Source organism: Henckelia pumila, chromosome 1 (assembly GCF_033568475.1).
Source record: "Henckelia pumila isolate YLH828 chromosome 1, ASM3356847v2, whole genome shotgun sequence".
Taxonomy (NCBI): domain Eukaryota; kingdom Viridiplantae; phylum Streptophyta; class Magnoliopsida; order Lamiales; family Gesneriaceae; genus Henckelia; species Henckelia pumila.
Genome location: NC_133120.1, coordinates 126,327,565 through 126,346,055, shown reverse-complemented (window position 1 = coordinate 126,346,055; position 18,491 = coordinate 126,327,565). Strand labels below are relative to the sequence as shown.

The 18,491-nt window shown below is 42.9% G+C and overlaps 1 pseudogene; it reads right to left on the bottom strand.

Annotated features, from left to right (window-relative positions):
- LOC140873960 (G-type lectin S-receptor-like serine/threonine-protein kinase LECRK3) overlaps nt 1-17,682 on the bottom strand; it is a 99,705-nt pseudogene extending 82,023 nt beyond the window's left edge.
- Nucleotides 17,683-18,491: the final 809 nt, after the last annotated feature.

Here is an 18,491-nt window from a genome sequence, read left to right as displayed (position 1 = left end):
GGCAGATTAGCGATCACGACTGCGAGAGCTTCATTCTATCGTAAGTTTTTCTATGATCAGATACATTCTAGTTTTGGAATGTTGTTAGAATCGATTGAGTTTGGAGTATGTTGTCCTTGGCAGAGTTCTGATCGTTTATTCTCTGTCGGTTTTGAAATAGAGCGTCGTTTGGATTTGTTATGAATTTTTGAAGGGATTTTCGAAAGTTGAGTTTTATGATTTGTTAGAATTGGTTTGTTTTGATGGATTGTTGGTTGAATTGAGTTTATTGGATTGATATTATTCTGTCTGCATTTCTGGTTTGATCAGATTATAGCCGTTATGCCGTCGATTTGAGTTTTGGATTGTCTATCGGTTCGAATTGTTTGAGACAAGCCTTCGATTGAGTTGTACGTTAATCTCGAGCCTTATTACTTATTGTACAGATTGATTTGAGGCTAGTGGAGTTGCGGGATTGCAGCTTTGTGCAACTTGGAGATTGTAGCAGGTATAGTATCGATTTCTTATTATCGATTGAGGAAGTTTGATTGAATCTTGATTGAGGAATCGTTGTTGTTTCCTGGTTTTGGAGCATCGACGTTGTTGAAAGAGGTATAAGATGACTTAGATTGGAATGGAACGTGTGACTCGAATCCGACTTGATTCGAGTGTTTCGAAGAATCACATACTTGCATGTTATTTTCTTTTACTTGAACCTAGTTGATTGAGTTATGTATGCATTGCATTCATCTTGAGCCAAGAATCATTGATTTGAGCAGCGGGCAGGACGGCCCTTTTATGATAGACGTTTTGGGGATTATATTGCGAGTGGCCTGGGTGTAGCCATTTCACCTAGTGCTAACATACTCCTTATAGTCGCACCAAAGTCTAGAGGATGGAGATACGTAGCACCACCTCGATCGGGAGAGTCGGTGAGTTGTTTATGTGATCTCGTCCTCGGGATCCCAAAAGCAAAAGCAGCAACTTTTTTGATTATCCGACTTGATAATCCCAGATTTTAAAGACATGCATTGCATTTATGCATATGAATTGAGTTTTAAACATGCTTGTGGAATTGCATGGTTGTTATTTGAATATCTGTAAGATGATACATTTCGTTTGAGATGTTTTTATGATATTGCATGATAGTCTCTTTTACTTGGAATATTATTCTCACCGGATTATCCGACTAATGTCTTTGTTTGTATGTGTACTTGGCAACAGGTGGTGCAGGACCGAGTCAGAGATCGCATGGATAGGTGGTCGATTTGATAGAGTGAGGCCTTGTTGTTTTAGAAGTCGAATATGTAATCGAACTTAGATCTTATTCGAACTTGTATTGTATTGCATTGAATAAGCTAGATTGAAGCATGTTCTATTAGTTTGAGATTGTATAACTTTAGAACTACTCTGTATTGAATTATACATGGGTATTAACGTTTTGAGTTGCGTTGTAATGCATGATTTTTGTTTTGAAAGTGTTGGAGTCGAGCCTCCTTGTTTTCTGCTGTTTCCTTGTTCTGCAGCAGGGGGCGCCCGGGCTGCAGTTTTTAGCTGCCCGGGCGCACACCCCTTCGTGCCAGACAGCAGGTTTCTATTTTTGGAGGCGCCCGGGCTGCAGTTTTTAGCCGCCCGGGCGCACCCCCTTTTAAAAAAAATAAAAAATATTTCTTGCTTTTAGTCTTGGATCTTGTTTGCTTAATTGTTGTCTAATCCGAGATTAGTTGTTGAGAACCGAGGTCTCACAATTAATATCCCTGGTCGTCGGGTATAAATATGAAGAAAAAGGACAAAAGAAGATAGAGTTTAAACGAGCTTAACTTTCCCAAACCACTCCAAACTTCTCTCAGACCATCATTATTTGGGAGGAGAAGGAAGTCGTTTTTCATTACCCGGGCTTTTTACTCACTACCCGGGAGCTCATTTTATGATATCACATCATTGGCATCCTTTAATGGCCCGGGCATTCGGGATAACACCGGGAGATTTTTCAAGGACCCGGGCTGACGAGAGCCCGGGCACGATAAACTGGTAACATCTCGGGACAGTAAAGCAGGTTCTAGCCCGACTATTTTTGGGAGGTGTGGTGTTATCCGGATACGAACCGCCCGGGGGTCCTTTAATGGCCTGGGCATCCGGGATAACACCGGGAGATTTTTCAAGGACCCGGGCTGACGAGAGCCCGGGCACGATAAACTGGTAACATCTCGGGACAGCGAAGCAGGTTCTAGCCCGACTATTTTTGGGAGGTGTGGTGTTATCCAGGTTGGAACCGCCCGGGGGTCCTTTAATGTCCCGGGCATCCGGGATAACACCGGGAGATTTTTCAAGGACCCGGGCTGACGAGAGCCCGGGCACGATAAACTGGTAACATCTCGAGACAACGAAGAAGGTTCTAGCTCGACTGTTTTTGGGAGGTGTGGTGTTATCCGTATACGAACCGCCCGGGGGTCCTTTAAAGGCACGGGCATCCGGGATAACACCGGGAGATTTTTCAAGGACCCGGTCTGACGAGAGCCCGGGCACAATAAACTGGTAACATCTCGGGACAATGAAGCAGGTTCTAGCCCGACTATTTTTTAGAGGTGTGGTGTTATCCAGGTTGGAACCGCCCGGGGGTCCTTTAATGGCCCGGACATCCGGGATAACCCGAGAGGTCCTTTAATGGCCAGGGTATCCGGGATAACCCAAGCTTCCATTGGGCTCCTCATCTCGAGGCGAGCCCTTGGCGTTCGCACCGGAGGTGGAGGAAGTTCCGGAGGACATGGTAGGAATAGAGAACTTACAAGGTTGGAGAGTCGAAAGAATGGACGCTGGACACTCGAAAAAGTTGCAGACGAAGAGAAAGGAGCAAAGGAGAAGACGGTGATAAGAAAATAAAGGGAACCAAAGAGGTAATATACTTGACAAAAACTGAGCAATCCGAACCGCATATTTTGAAATAAACGGTGGAGATGTACGAAGCGTGTTCCAGAAGTTGAAACGACTCCTGACAAGATCTCTGACACACACACTACGAAACTCTTTAGGGCTGACGTCAGTATAGAGTTGGCAGGATCGGTGTTATCCGGATAATATTTGCCAAGGACCCGGGCTGACGAGATGCAGGGCACGATAAACTGGTAACATCTCGGGACAGCGAAGCAGGTTCTAGCCCAACTATTTTTGGGAGGTGTGGTGTTATCCGGATACGAACCGCTCGGGGGTCCTTTATGTAAGAGTGGGTGCCCAGTGAGCCAACTGTGTGGCTATGGGCTTTGATGACTCTTTGTATAAACAATCTTTTGTTTAATATTATTTACACTTTTATGGCAATGACTTTATATTACTTCATATTGTTATATTGTGATATACTATTGTTGTTTTGATAAAGACCTTGAATATACTATAGTGTATGTAAGATGTGGTAGAACATGGAGATGTCTATCATGAAATACATCTTATAGTCACTGTATATTCTAAAAACCGTTCCTAGTCGATTGAGCCGTCCGATAATAAGGATAAGGATCGCTCGAGTTTGAGACTAGCATTTGCGATGCGGAGTACCACGTTTCATTGGTAGGGAACATGGAGATGTTCGAAGCATGCAAATGGATATTCATAGGATGAATAATCGAACTACCCTATCCGGACTTTCCAAGTGGTTATCACTTATCGAGTGGATAAAGTCCGCGGTTTTGGTTGTACACCATTAGTCCTTACGACTTGAAACATCATGGAGACTCTATATGCTAGTGCTGTGCTTTGACTCGTTTACCGACTCTATGGGGGTCATCAGGTGTCGAGATTGGGTACAGTTACGACACATATAGGAGTCAATGCATTGTTATCAAGGATTCACCACATACTTGCGAGTGTGGATATCCTATGCGATCTGAGGAGATATTAGTGTGACAAATCTCTGGCCAGAGTACTTGATGTGATTTAAGAAATGGTTTCTTAGTAGCACATGCGATGTCACTAATTTGATCTTCAAGATGTATTGCATAGTTATCGAATCTTGAGCGACTCTCGATATACCAATGGTTGTTGATTCGATCGGGATATATGGATGAAGGGACCGTACTGTACGCTAACCAAAATCTACTGGTTCTTGTAGGCACTATCAGTGATACCTAGGGAATCATGGGGCGATGTTGCTAGGCGCTTTACCATGATTCGTTGGGCAAGTCGGAAAGTGTTGTTCCGAGTCACAAGGAGTTGTGAGCCCACGGCTAGCTGTATCCCTGAACCATTGAGGGTCACACAGTGTAATGGAGTTTTAATCCCCGTTGAGATAGTTAAATTTAAAGAGTTAAATTTAATGAACAAAGAAGTTGGACTTCTTAAATAAGAGTAAGGGAGTAGGATTTCCTAAAATGACATAGGGATGGACATTTTTGGAAACCACTGAATTCGGATTCAGGAAAATTTATTTTGACTTTAAAATGTGCAGAAATGGTTTCTGTGCACATTGGTGAAATTGGTTCATCAATCGGAGTCACGATGAATTTTATATTAATTTCTAAACGTGCGGGCTTTGCTAGTCGGGCCCTAACTTATGATTAATGGGCCCTAAGGTGTTAGTGGCCTGCATTATAAATAAGTTATTGCAGTACAGAAATTAGACATAACAGCTCATTATTTTTGAGAAGCAAAAATCGAAAACCCTAGCCTCTCAAAGTAATAATCGGCCGACCCCTCCCATACTCTGCCCGAGAAATTCCGGTCTGTGATTTTGAATCGCAGTCAGGAATAACGAATGAGATTCGTTTAATCTCTTCGCAGAAAAAACTTCTGATAGATTTTCTAGTGCAATCTATCAGAGGGATCGAAACCCCATTCGTGGACCTGATTGAAGGAGTTCATCAGTTCCTGGGAGATACAAGAAGCGCAGAGAAATCTGTGTGGTGTCCAATAATCTCGCTTCGAGATTGAAGGTAAAATTTAATTAATTGTTATTTAAATTTTACACACACTTATAATTTAATCGTTGAATGGTTGATACCCACACCATGGAATTGTTCCATGATAAAATTTTTAAACTTCCGCTGCACCGGGTATCAATCGTGATTGATCTGACCGCCAGTTTTCCAACAGTGGTATCAGAGCCAGGTTGCTCAGATCAAACGATTGAATTAATCAATTGTACAAAATTTTTGAGTCTCGGTTTTTGAAACAAAATAAATATTTTTAAATAAAATTTTTTTTTTTTCGGGGCAAAACCCGGGCAGCGATTGGATCGCTGCCCGGAGGGGGCGGCGATGGTCGCTGCCCCCGGGGGAGGCGCACGGCGCCGCCCAAAGGGGGCGCACGGCGCCGCCCAGGGCAGCGCTCGGCGCCGCCCAGCGGCGGCTCCAGGCGCCGCCAGGGCAGCAATTGTTGCTGCCCTAAGGGGGCTGCCGGGCTGCCCCCGGCCCGCGCCCCGGGTGCGGGCCGGCCCAAGAGTGTCCCGGGCGGCCCGCGGGAAAAATTAAATTTTTATTTAAAATTAATTTTAATGTGATAAAATTTTATTTTTGGTCCGGTCAAAAATTGTTTTTGATTGGTTCACGAGATTTCGGATCGAATTGTTCGAGTCCGTAAATTTTAAAATTGATTTTTTGGATAAATTTGAATTTTTGGAAAATTTTAATGTTTTATCCGTAAATTGAATTTTGAAATCAATTATTTTGGTACAATTGATGATAAGATATGATCTTATGATATATTGAGTAAAATATGATTTTATTTGTAAAATTGGATTTTATAGATAAAATATGATTTTATTTGATATAGAGATAAAATATGATTTTATATGTGAAATGAGATTTTATATATAAAATATGATTTTATCTTGTTTAAATTTGAATTGCCACTGCATGTTATCCAATAAATTAATTTTGAATTAAATGTTATTGGATAAGGATGATCGATTGCCATGACCAATTTTGTAGGTGTATGTTAGGAATTTACATTTTGTTTTTATTGTTGTTGGTTTTATTAATGGGCCTGGTTTATGGCCCGGTATGAATGTCATATGTAATAAAAGTGGGCTTGGTTTATAGCCCGTTCCCACCCCTAAAAATGTATCCCCTACTTGTCATTGTTATTTATTGTAAATGCATTAGATTTAGTGGGAGATCAAGATTTGAAGATGGTGGGCCCAGCAGACAATAAAGACTGAAGAAATGTAAATTGGAAGCACATGTAATAGGATTGCATTGCATACTGCATATTACCTAGGATTGGACTAAGACCCGTGATTGGCAACCACGGGTCAATTAGAAATGGAATCGATCATCCTATATAATATTTGATATTATGATTGTATGCATGTTTAGACATAATTGCGTGAATCCGGCAAGCATGCAATAAACTAAATATGATGAGACAAATATTTTTATAATTAAAAATCCCTCATTTTAAATATGATTTAAAATTTATATCAAGATAAATAAAGGAAATTTAAATTTGTTTAAATGTTCCTACCTTCCATCAACGGTCAATGTATGTGATGCTACCCGCGGATACGGTCCGGCTCATATTATTGGGGGGGCCCGTCCGTCGGAAAGCTGTACATTGGATCGACAAATGTTGTAAGTTGGGTGGAACTCCCATGGGATCGGCTCATATTATTGGGGGATCCACATGGCGACCGTCCATCACAACTTAATATTGATGGGTCATCTTGACATGTCACTTTAAACGGCGTCATATTATTGGGCCCTTATTGGACATGAGGTAAACACATGGGGGTTGCTTAGGAAGCAATTGGGCTCTACCTTTTGAGAATTATGGTTGGCTGATATTATTCGGGACCATAAGTTTGTCAATTGGACTCCATGTTCTCACTAAGGAAAAAGTTTCCCGTTTTCACTAGAGGGTGGTGAAATCGTTAAAATAGTGGGAATGAGATTCATAAAATTAAATTCGCCTATTTTATGTCTTAGTAAATTGTTAAACAATCATTGATATATGTCTGTTTTTCTTTTCAGTATTTCATACAATGAATTCGCGAAATCCATTATTCTCGATCCTCGAACAAAACAAGTTGACTGGCGCCAACTATACGGAATGGTTCCGGAAGTTGAAGATTGTCTTAACTTCGGAGAAAATGCTCTACGTGTTGGAGAAAGCACCTCCGAAGGAAGCACCAGCTGACATAAGTCCGGAGGAATTGGCCAAACTTGATGCATGGTGTGACCATGACATCAAGACCAAATGCTATATGCAAGCCTCGATGTCTGATGAACTCCAGAGGCGATTTGAGGACACGGTGAATGCTGCTGACATTCATGCGCAACTCAAGGAACTTTTTGGGGCTCAGTCGAGGGCTGAAAGGTTCGCTACTGTTAAGGAGTTGATGACGTGCCGCATGCGTGAAGGGACTTCGGTCCGTGATCATGGGGTACGAGTGATTTGGCTCATACAGAAGTTGGCGACCCTAGATTTGGTGTTGGAGCATGAACTCAATGTGGATTTATTGCTTCTGTCTCTTCCTTCTTCATTTGATGGATTTGTGATAAATTTTAATATGAACAAGATAGAGGCCACCCTAGAAGAGATGGTCAATATGCTCGTTACATATGAATCCACACTTAAGAAGGATAAACCAGCTTTCTTGGTGGGCTCCTCATCTTCTGCTAAGAAGGGGCCAAGTATGAAGGGCAAGAAACGTTCTACCCCACCCAAAAAAGTCGAGCCCGAGAAGAAGCAAAAGACAAAGGCTTCAAACAATGGAAAATCCAAGGATGTTTGCCATTACTGCAAGAAGCCGGGTCATTGTAAGCGCAACTGCAAGGAATATCTTGAGCAGTTGGGAACTGCAAAGGGTATGTTCTATATTGAAATAAACATGTCACTTAATACAACTTCTTGGGTATTGGATACCGGATGTGGATCTCACATTTGCAATGATTTGCAGGTGATGACAAGAAGTCGCAGGCTTAGAATGGGTGAGACCCAGCTGAGGCTCGGGAATGGTTCCAGAGTTGAAGCTACGGCCATTGGAGATGTTTGTTTGACTTTGCAGAACGGTTTTAAATTATTGTTAAGAGATGTTTTATTTGTGCCAGATTTAATTAAAAACATTATTTCTATTTCTATGCTTGATAGAGATGGTTATTCTTGCAATTTTGTGAATGGGATTTGCAATATTTACAAGAATGAATGTTTAATTGGAAATGGACAACTTGAAAACGATCTATACAACTTAAAACTAAAAGACGTTCCAGTGAATTATGTTGATAAACCGGCGACAACAAACAAAAGGAAAATCGATAGTCAAAACCCGGCAAACCTTTGGCATGCTAGGCTAGGTCATATTTCCTCAAGGAGGATGAACAAGCTAGTGGGAGAGGGCATGTTTGATATGTCTGATATTAATTCTCTACCTACTTGTGAATCCTGCCTAAAAGGAAAAATGACTAAATCTCCTTTTAAGGGGAAACCTGAGCGTAGTCAGAATCTGTTGGATTTGATCCATACAGATGTTTGTGGTCCATTTAGAGTAGGGACTCAACATGGCCACACCTACTTCATTACCTTTACTGATGATTATTCAAGGTATGGGTATTTATATTTAATGAAATATAAGTCTGAAGCATTTGAAAAGTTCAAAGAATTCAGGGCTGAAGTAGAAAACAAGCTAGGTAAAAGTATTAAAGCACTTCGATCGGATCGAGGTGGAGAATACTTGAGTACCGAGTTTTTGGACTATCTGAAAGAGAATGGGATTCTCTCTCAGTGGACTCCTCCTATGACACCACAGCTTAATGGTGTATCGGAGCGTCGTAATCGAACTTTGTTGGACATGGTTCGATCTATGATGAGCTTCACTGAGCTTCCACCTTCGTTTTGGGGCTATGCGCTTGAAACGGCGGTATTTTTGTTGAACAACGTCCACACTAAAGCAGTGGACAAAACACCATACGAGTTATGGAATGGCAAAGCTCCTAAGTATTCGTACTTGAGGATTTGGGGATGTCCTGCTTACGTGAAGCGGACAGTGGGAGATAAGTTGGATAGTCGATCCAGCTTATGTTATTTTGTAGGGTATCCGAAGAATTCAATCGGATATTATTTCTATTATCCTGCTGAAACAAAGGTGTTTGTTTCTAGGAATGCCACCTTCTTGGAGAAGGAGTTCTTATTGGATAAGAAAGGCGAGATGATGGAACTCGAAGAAGTTCGAGAAGAACCCGAAATACAAAATAACGATCCTACACCTCAGGAACCATTGCTGGACACGCCTGCACCTAGAAGATCCGAAAGGACTTCTAGACCTCCAGTTCGATATGGTCTTCTTCTTGAAGGGGATCAAGATGAACCCGACATTGGATGTGATCCAAGAAACTTCAAGGAAGCAATTTCTGATGCGGATTCGAATTTATGGCTTGAAGCTATGCAGTCAGAATTGGATTCGATGCATACAAACCAAGTTTGGTCTTTAGTAGATCCTCCCGATGGAATTGTTCCAATAGGGTGTAAATGGATCTACAAGAGAAAGCTTGGGCCTGATGGTAAGGTATTGACCTACAAGGCGCGATTGGTGGCGAAAGGTTATACTCAAAGGCAAGGAGTTGACTATGATGAAACCTTTTCACCAGTTGCAATGTTCAAGTCCATAAGAATCCTGATTGCCATAGCTGCATGGTATGACTATGAGATATGGCAAATGGATGTGAAGACTGCTTTTCTTAATGGAGACATTAAGGAAGAAATCTATATGAAGCAGCCTGAGGGGTACACATCCATGGGAAGCGAGCATAAGGTATGCAAGCTTCAGAGATCAATTTATGGTCTAAAACAAGCATCAAGAAGTTGGAACCAGAAATTTGATGAAACAATAAAAGATTTTGGTTTCATCAAGAACCCGGAGGAACCTTGCGTGTACAAGAAAGTAGTTAAGGATGCGGTGACATTCTTAGTACTTTATGTTGATGACATCCTACTCATTGGGAATGATGTAGGGATGTTGCAGTCAACAAAGATATGGTTATCAGGTAGATTTTCGATGAAGGATTTGGGAGAGGCATCCTACATTCTTGGGATACAGATCTATAGAGATAGGTCTAAGAGAATGATAGGACTCACTCAATCAACCTACATCGATACCATATTGAAACGGTTTTCAATGGATGGGTCCAAAAGAGGACATCTACCCATGTGTCATGGAGTTTCTCTATCCAAGTCTATGTGTCCCAAGACTGATGCAGAGATAGAGAATATGACACATGTACCATATGCGTCAGCTATAGGTAGTATCATGTATGGGATGATATCTACCAGACCGGATGTAGCATTTGCTCTGAGTGTCACGAGCAGATATCAGTCTAATCCTGGTCAAATGCATTGGAAAGCCGTGAAGGACATTCTTAAGTACTTGCGAAGGACTAAGAATATGTTCATGGTGTATGGAGGACGAGATCTCAAATTGGAAGGCTATACCGACTCTAGCTTCCAAAGTGATGTGGATGACTCGAAGTCAACCTCTGGATTTGTGTTCATGCTCAATGGCGGTGCTGTCTCTTGGAAGAGTTCCAAGCAGGACACCACAGCGGATTCCACCACTGAGGCTGAATACATTGCAGCATCAGCTGCTGCTAAAGAGGCCGTTTGGATGAGGAAGTTCGTCCAAGAGTTGAGCGTTATTCCTGAATTTGTTGGTCCAGTCCCGGTGTACTGTGACAACACGGGTGCCGTTGCTCAAGCAAAGGAACCAAGGTCTCATCAAAGATCCAAACACGTACTGAGGAAATACCACATAATCCGGGAGATTGTGGAAAGAGGAGACATCATTGTCGAACGAGTGGCCTCTGCAGACAATATCGCTGATCCGCTTACTAAGCCCTTGCCAGGACCATTGTTTGACAAACATCGCGAAGCAATGGGTCTACGTAGTATGACTAGTTGGCTATAGGGCAAGTGGGAGATTGTAAGAGTGGGTGCCCAGTGAGCCAACTGTGTGGCTATGGGCTTTGATGACTCTTTGTATAAACAATCTTTTGTTTAATATTATTTACACTTTTATGGCAATGACTTTATATTACTTCATATTGTTATATTGTGATATACTATTGTTGTTTTGATAAAGACCTTGAATATACTATAGTGTATGTAAGATGTGGTAGAACATGGAGATGTCTATCATGAAATACATCTTATAGTCACTGTATATTCTAAAAATCGTTCCTAGTCGATTGAGCCGTCCGATAATAAGGATAAGGATCGCTCGAGTTTGAGACTAGCATTTGCGATGCGGAGTACCACGTTTCATTGGTAGGGAACATGGAGATGTTCGAAGCATGCAAATCGATATTCATAGGATGAATAATCGAACTACCCTATCCGGACTTTCCAAGTGGTTATCACTTATCGAGTGGATAAAGTCCGCGGTTTTGGTTGTACACCATTAGTCCTTACGACTTGAAACATCATGGAGACTCTATATGCTAGTGCTGTGCTTTGACTCGTTTACCGACTCTATGGGGGTCATCAGGTGTCGAGATTGGGTACAGTTACGACACATATAGGAGTCAATGCATTGTTGTCAAGGATTCACCACATACTTGCGAGTGTGGATATCCTATGCGATCTGAGGAGATATTAGTGTGACAAATCTCTGGCCAGAGTACTTGATGTGATTTAAGAAATGGTTTCTTAGTAGCACATGCGATGTCACTAATTTGATCTTCAAGATGTATTGCATAGTTATCGAATCTTGAGCGACTCTCGATATACCAATGGTTGTTGATTCGATCGGGATATATGGATGAAGGGACCGTACTGTACGCTAACCAAAATCTACTGGTTCTTGTAGGCACTATCAGTGATACCTAGGGAATCATGGGGCGATGTTGCTAGGCGCTTTACCATGATTCGTTGGGCAAGTCGGAAAGTGTTGTTCCGAGTCACAAGGAGTTGTGAGCCCACGGCTAGCTGTATCCCTGAACCATTGAGGGTCACACAGTGTAATGGAGTTTTAATCCCCGTTGAGATAGTTAAATTTAAAGAGTTAAATTTAATGAACAAAGAAGTTGGACTTCTTAAATAAGAGTAAGGGAGTAGGATTTCCTAAAATGACATAGGGATGGACATTTTTGGAAACCACTGAATTCGGATTCAGGAAAATTTATTTTGACTTTAAAATGTGCAGAAATGGTTTCTGTGCACATTGGTGAAATTGGTTCATCAATCGGAGTCACGATGAATTTTATATTAATTTCTAAACGTGCGGGCTTTGCTAGTCGGGCCCTAACTTATGATTAATGGGCCCTAAGGTGTTAGTGGCCTGCATTATAAATAAGTTATTGCAGTACAGAAATTAGACATAACAGCTCATTATTTTTGAGAAGCAAAAATCGAAAACCCTAGCCTCTCAAAGTAATAATTGGCCGACCCCTCCCATAATCTGCCCGAGAAATTCCGGTCTGTGATTTTGAATCGCAGTCAGGAATAACGAATCAGATTCGTTTAATCTCTTCGCAGAAAAAACTTCTGATAGATTTTCTAGTGCAATCTATCAGAGGGATCGAAACCCCATTCGTGGACCTGATTGAAGGAGTTCATCAGTTCCTGGGAGATACAAGAAGCGCAGAGAAATCTGTGTGGTGTCCAATAATCTCGCTTCGAGATTGAAGGTAAAATTTAATTAATTGTTATTTAAATTTTACACACACTTATAATTTAATCGTTGAATGGTTGATACCCACACCATGGAATTGTTCCATGATAAAATTTTTAAACTTCCGCTGCACCGGGTATCAATCGTGATTGATCTGACCGCCAGTTTTCCAACACTTTAATGGCCCGGGCATCAGGGATAACACCGGGAGATTTTTCAAGGACCCGGGCTGACGAGAGCCCGGGCACAATAAACTGGTAACATCTCGGGACAGCGAAGCAGGTTCTACCCCGACTATTTTTGGGATGTGTGGTGTTATCCGGATACGAACCGCCCGGGGGTCCTTTAATGGCCCGGGCATCCGGGATAACACTGGGAGATTTTTCAAGGACCCGGGCTGACGAGAGCCTGGGCACGATAAACTGGTAACATCTCGGGACAGCGAAGCAGGTTCTAGCCCGACTATTTTTGGGAGGTGTGGTGTTATCCAGGTTGGAACCGCCCGGAGGTCCTTTAATGGCCCGGACGTCCGGGATAACCCGAGAGGTCCTTTAATGGCCCGGGTATCCGAGATAACCTGGGAGGTCCTTTAATGGCCTGGGTATCCGGGGCTAAGCTAGGCACACGAAAAGGCAGGTGGGACCGGGTTTTCTTTATTTTTAAAGAAAGGTTATAAAAGGAAGGCCATACTCAGGTTGCGTGTGAGGCTATCGTTACCAGCCGATTAGGGTATGGGTCATTCCGTAGATTGCAGGGTGTCCAATTAGGTATGGCAATTGTCCCATCGCATTAAATGGTGTCAGTTCAGCCCCTATCGTGCAATCATTAATATCCCTGGTCGTCGGGTATAAATATGAAGAAAAAGGACAAAAGAAGATAGAGTTTAAACGAGCTTAACTTTCCCAAACCACTCCAAACTTCTCTCAGACCATCATTATTTGGGAGGAGAAGGAGGTCGTTTTTCATTACCCGGGCTTTTTACCCACTACCCGGGAGCTCATTTTATGATATCACATCAGGTTTGAAGCAGTCGGGCCCCCGGGGCTTGAGATGGACACTTGGAGGAAGCCGAAATTTCTCTCATTTTTTGAATCATAAGAACCTGGCTCATATTCCCGGGGCGAGAGAAAAACGTGGAGGGGAGAAGAGATAAGTTGCTCATGACAGCCTTTAACATTTGGGCCCGAGATATTGGACTTTGCATTTACACTCGGCTGGACTACAGATAAGTCTTGATTATATTTTATTTATTGCATGAATATTGATGTGATTATCATAAAATGTGTACCCGGGGTGGGTAAGACCCCGGGATAAAAATAGCAGCAAGCTTCCTCGCCTCGTCGTGAAGTTCCTCTACACAATAGAAACAAGGAAGCTCGTCAATGGGGGCGCCGGAGGGGTTCTCCGGCGTCGCCACTCCGATGCTTAAGTTAGACTAAGATGTATGGAGTGGGCTTATGAGATTTAGAGAAATTGAGTGTGAATGTGATAGATGTAGAAGAACGTGAGAGAACATGAAGAACATACCATAGCCAGGCTAAGGAACATGGTATTTATAGGCAACTCTTGAGGAAGAGTAATGATTGAATGGAATGGGTCTCCTGACAGCATTAAAGGTGATAAGATGTTTTCCGCAATTTCTGGACAGTGCCCATGCCTAGTCATTATTATTCTCTGCCACTTCCAGATGGTGTCCATGCTGTGGGACCCGTGTTATGATTTGGCCTGGGAAGGGTCCTCTAGCCTGGATGACGGGGTGCTCAAGGCCAGAGTGCTCGACGCCTGGGTGCTGGGAAGCTAGGGTGCTCGATGCCAGGGTGCTGGGAGGCCAGGGTGCTGGACGTCAGGGTGCTGGGAGCCAGGGTGCTCGAGGCAAGGGTGCTCCGGGAAGGATTCTCTGGCAAGGGAAGGGAAGACAACCCTTGGCAAGGCAAGGCAAGGGAGGACAGCCCTTAGCAGGGCAAGACTCCCTTTTTCGCTTGGGCTCTACTTTTTCCTGGTCTTCTTTTACCCATCAATCTAGAAACCATTCCGCATCCGGGCTCTTGACAACCACTCGGGTTTGGTGATAACCCGGGATATTTCACCGGGGTATCAAATATATATATATTTGTGTGTGCTGAAACGCACCATCCATCTCCCTAAAGCATTTTCATGGAATTGGGTGATGTGAGACCCCCTAAAGCATTTTCATGGAATTGGGTGATGTGAGACCCCGGTATATTTCGATATTGGACATTACATATGCACTTAGCTGGACTACATATCTACGATTTTCCATTCGAACGAAGAGAATCGAGATGAGCCCGGATTGAAGAACTCAAGAACTGATCCCGAGCTTGAAGCACTTATTTTCTAGTGAAAGCATTTCCTCGTGTTGATAGAAGATTTGTGGCTGGAGAATTCCTTAATTATGTTGGTGCGTGACCCAAAAGCTCGGGCTACGATGTTACTGACCTCGGGCCGTGGCTGGGTTTCTAGCAGAGAGAGTATGAAGGAGATGGAGCAAACAAGGAAAACCACCATATTACGACTACAACGATGGCCTCATCCTCTCCCCTAAACTCGGCGTCCGCCGCGCCGTCGTGGTATCGCCTGAGCTCGGGAAGGAATGCTGCGCCAGGAGCGATATTATCTTTGCGCCTATTCTCGTAGACAGGTACGTGAGATGCAACTAGTCAACCTGGTCGGAGTCCCTTACAGCGACTACTGGGCATGCCTCCACCGTGTTAGGACCAGGGAACTCCTCTCTATTGCCCGCATCAACAAGTTTCAAAAGACTCGAGTTGATGCAGTCCGGCACGTACTATCAGGCCCCGAGCGAGCTTTGCGCCATGGGTTCTCGAGAGAGGAGTGTTGTTGGTGAGTTGGGTGATCTATGGTTGCTCCAGGCATGGTTTAGCTTCGTTTCTCATTTCTTGGTGACATATTTAATGTGGTTTAAAGCTCTCGGTCTGCTACAAAACGTGGAGATCCACGATCATTTGAGAAAGAAAGTGGGCCTTGAGATGGATATTAAATTATGATAAATAAAAGGAGAGGATAAGTCTCTGTCTTATTTAATGCCCAAGTTCTTGGCCACTTGTTGATACTAGTTCTCTCCTTGATCATTTGACTATTGTCATTTTGTTTGAAAGACACGTGGGTTTCTTCAAAAGTTTCATTATTGGAATTCTCACATTCAAAATGTTTGACCAAACATATGACGTGGAATTATTGCTCATAATTCATGTATGGTCCAGGGAGTTCAAAACGTACAACCATGTTTTTATTAAGTTGTGGGCTCGGTGGCAGGATCATTAAATGGGGTGAGAGTTCCTTTATAATTTAATATCCTATATTATTCGTACATAATATAAAGATATTATTGTCTGGGATTATTTTTGCCTCGATCTTAAGATTTCTTGTAGTCACACCAAGCTCAAACATGTAATCTAGCAGTAAGGCCCGTGGTAATTCACGAGTCATATAAACCTAGGTGATCTACCACCCTGGTACTCGAGGCCCGTGGTAATTCACGAGTCATATAAGTCCAGGTGATCCACCACTCTGGCCCCTTAAAACCCAGGTGATCTACCACCCTGGTATTCAAAGCTCATGGCAGCCCCATGGCACTTAAACTCAGGCGATCTACCACCCTGGTACTTGAGGCCCGTGGTAATTCACGAGTCATATAAGTCCAGGTGATCCACCACTCTGGCCCCTTAAAACCCAGGTGATCTACCACTCTGGTACTCAAAGCCCATGGCAGCCCCATGTCACTTAAACCCATGCGATCTACCACCCTAGTACTCGAGGCCCATGGTAATTCACGAGCTCATAAGCCCAGGCAATCTACCACCCTGGCACCTTAAGCCCCATGGAACCTACTGAAAGCTCAGGGCAATCTACGCTCTGGCACCTATCTTATAAGCCCCAGATTTTTGAGGCTCGGGCATCTATTTGAAAGCCCAAGATTAGAGAGTTAGCATGTCACTCGAGTTTGGAGACTAGTTTTTTCGGGACAGCGGAGCAGGTCCTAGCCCGACTATCTTTGGGATGAGTGGTGATACCCTGGTGAAATATCCCGGGTTATCACCAAACCCGAGTGGTTGTCAAGAGCCCGGATGCGGAATGATTTCTAGATTGATGGGTAAAAGAAGATCGGGAAGAAGTAGAGCCCAAGCAAAAAATGGAGGAGTCTTGCCTTGCCAAGGGCTGTCCTTCCTTGCCTTGCCAAGGGATGTCCTCCCTTCCCTTGCCAGAGAACCCTTTCCAGAGCACCTTGGCCTCCCAGCACCCTGGCGTCCAGCACCCTGGCCTCCCAGCACCCAGGCGTCGAGCACCCTGGCCTTGAGCACCCCGTCATCCAGGCTAGAGGATCCTTCCCAGGCCAAATCATAACACGGGTTCCACAGCATGGGCACCATCTAGAAGTGACAGAGAATAATAATAAGTAGGCATGGACACTGTCCAGAAATTGCGGGAAGCATCTTGTCACATTAAATAGCTGTCAGAAACCCATACCGTGCAATTATTGGGGTCTCCCAGGATTTCCTTTAAATACCAAGCTCCTTGTCTGGTTAAGGTAGGTTTTCTCACGTTCATCTACATCTTCACAATACACACTCAATTTCTGAATAGCATAAGCCCACTCCATACATCTTAATCTAACTTAAGCATCGGAGTGGCGACGCCGGAGAACCCCTCCGGCGCCCCACTGACGAGTTTTTCTTGTTTCTTGGTGCGTAGACTTCGTCTTCTGAGGAACGAGAAAACTTGCTGTTATTTTATCCCCGGGGTCATACCCACCCCCGGATACCCATTTTATGATAATCGCATCAGAGTTCAAATCTCCCTTCTACAAAAACTCGAATCCTGGAACCTTCACCGGCTGGATTGTTGCGATTCGCAGACCAAACTACGGTTTTTTCCGGTATTTGATCGAACCAGATGGCTAGCAAGTAGCCACTACCCGGTGCAATCTGCCGGAAGCCCAAAGAAAATCCACCAGAAGGTGATAACCAAGTCGAGTTCCCATCATTTGCAACAATGGATGAACCCAAAGTAATGTTTCTATAGGGCTGTGCAGTAATAGATATCGGAAACAGAATCAATACCATACAATATAGCATTCTACGGGAAACTGCTGAAGCCATAGAAGTGACTGTTTTTGTTTGTTACAAGAAAATATTACAGCGCCAAATTAAATCTTGGAGGCAAGTGGGAAAAGCCAATGAGACTTTTGGGAGTGGAAGAACAAGTCAAAAAAAATTTGGGTCATGCTCAATCCTCCAAGTCTTCGAATAACACAATGGCCACAAACCTTTTGCGTGAGGCATACTGTGAAACCCCAGATTTTTAGAATTTATATTTTTTAATTCATGGTATAATTATATATTCCGAGATAATTTTGGAGATATAGTATATATTTAGATTTTATTTATTAATTTTGTGAGATATTTAGTTTACAAAATTAAGATAAGTAATCAAGATATAGATGGAGTAAAATCTTTAAGTGATATGATTTCCATTCAAACTTTGATTATCGAAATCCTAGTCAATCTTAAACTTCTTTTTGTGCTTATAAATAGATGAGCAAGCCTTGTTGAAAATCACACTTAAATCATCTCTATTTCCTCTCCTTATTTTCGAAGCAAACCTTCGAATGAATAAGGTTTTCCCTTGAGTCAATTTCTAGTATACCTTCACTTTTATAATTTGAAAGTCAAAGCTTTAAGTTTGAGTCAAGAAGTTGGCCTTTTTTTTTCTTCATGCACGTGGAGTTGGAGTAGGAATTGTGAAGAGAAAGTAATAATTCAATCAATTTTCCAATTCCTGAGGAGACTCAACAGTAGGAAGTTTGAGAAATTAAGGCTGATTATTTCGTGGACCTGTTTCTAAGATTTCGGTCGAAGCTTTTCCCATCTGTTCAAGTTTCTGATTT